We start from the raw sequence: 976 nt of genomic DNA, 5'->3' as shown, positions 1-976 counted from the left end.
TCTGAAGATAATGGCTATTTCCTTTCTTTCCTTTGTTACACCTTTATTTCTTAGTGGACTGAAAAAAATCACACAAGAGTTTGGAATGTTAAGTAGAAATGGTGAAAGATAAATGAAATAGTCTGATTTGTCACCAATTTCAGAAAGGGATGTTGTTAGTATTTCACTCAACAGTGCCTAACAAGAGGCATGGAATTTTCTCAGTAGGAAGATTTTTGACAAGTAATTCAATCTGTCTAATAGTTCAAGATTATTCCTACTTGTTTTTCTTTCACAAATATAATTTAATAAGTTACATTGTTCTAATATTTTTTTCATTTTCTGTAAATATTCAAACATATTTAGCTTTGTTTTGTTCTCTTTTGCAGAAGCTGCTCCTTCCTCAACTTAATCTCTACATGGCTCGTTCCTTTTCATGGTTTCAGGTCTCAGTGTACATATTCGTTGCTCAGACCTTGCAACTAATTCACCCTTAACGCGTCCTTAAGTACAAGTTGGAGAAGGCGAGCATCAAATTTCTTCATTTAAATTTGTACGATTCCAGCGTATCTTTGAAGCAATTTCCTAATTTTTGTAGAAAGGCTGTAGAAATTCCTAACAAGTACTTTTTCTGAAAGGACATAAATGCTGTAGTTGATGGGGAATTGCTGCAGAGGTACTTGTGACACAAAGAAAGGGGGGGTAAAAAAAAAACATACTTGCAACCACGAAGGGATTCGAACCCTCAATCTTCTGATCCGAAGTCAGACGCCTTATCCATTAGGCCACGTGGTCTCACAGTGTTTTAGGAGGGAAAAACTATATACAATAGTTTAGAAGCTGTGCTTTTTTAAAAAAAAAAGTTTTCATGTCCTTGTGTTATCAAGGTTAAACATCATTGTCACCGTTTCATTTCAAAGTTGACGCAGTTAAAAAGGGGAACTTTTTCTTCCAATGTTACAGAGTAACCAGATTAACAAAAATATGAAGTCCAGTT

At 34.7% G+C, this 976-nt stretch overlaps 1 non-coding gene across 1 annotated transcript; it reads right to left on the bottom strand.

The window, feature by feature from the left end:
• Positions 1-701: 701 nt before the first annotated feature.
• Positions 702-774, bottom strand: TRNAR-UCG. The gene has a single exon. It is a non-coding gene; the product is annotated as a tRNA-Arg (tRNA).
• Positions 775-976: the final 202 nt, after the last annotated feature.

The sequence above is a fragment of the Elephantulus edwardii genome, unplaced genomic scaffold (genome assembly GCF_000299155.1).
Source record: "Elephantulus edwardii isolate Elephantulus edwardi_28Jun2011 unplaced genomic scaffold, EleEdw1.0 scaffold00433, whole genome shotgun sequence".
Lineage (NCBI taxonomy): Eukaryota > Metazoa > Chordata > Mammalia > Macroscelidea > Macroscelididae > Elephantulus > Elephantulus edwardii.
Note: the sequence above shows the minus strand (reverse complement) of the source record. Positions and strands in the feature narration are given on the sequence as shown.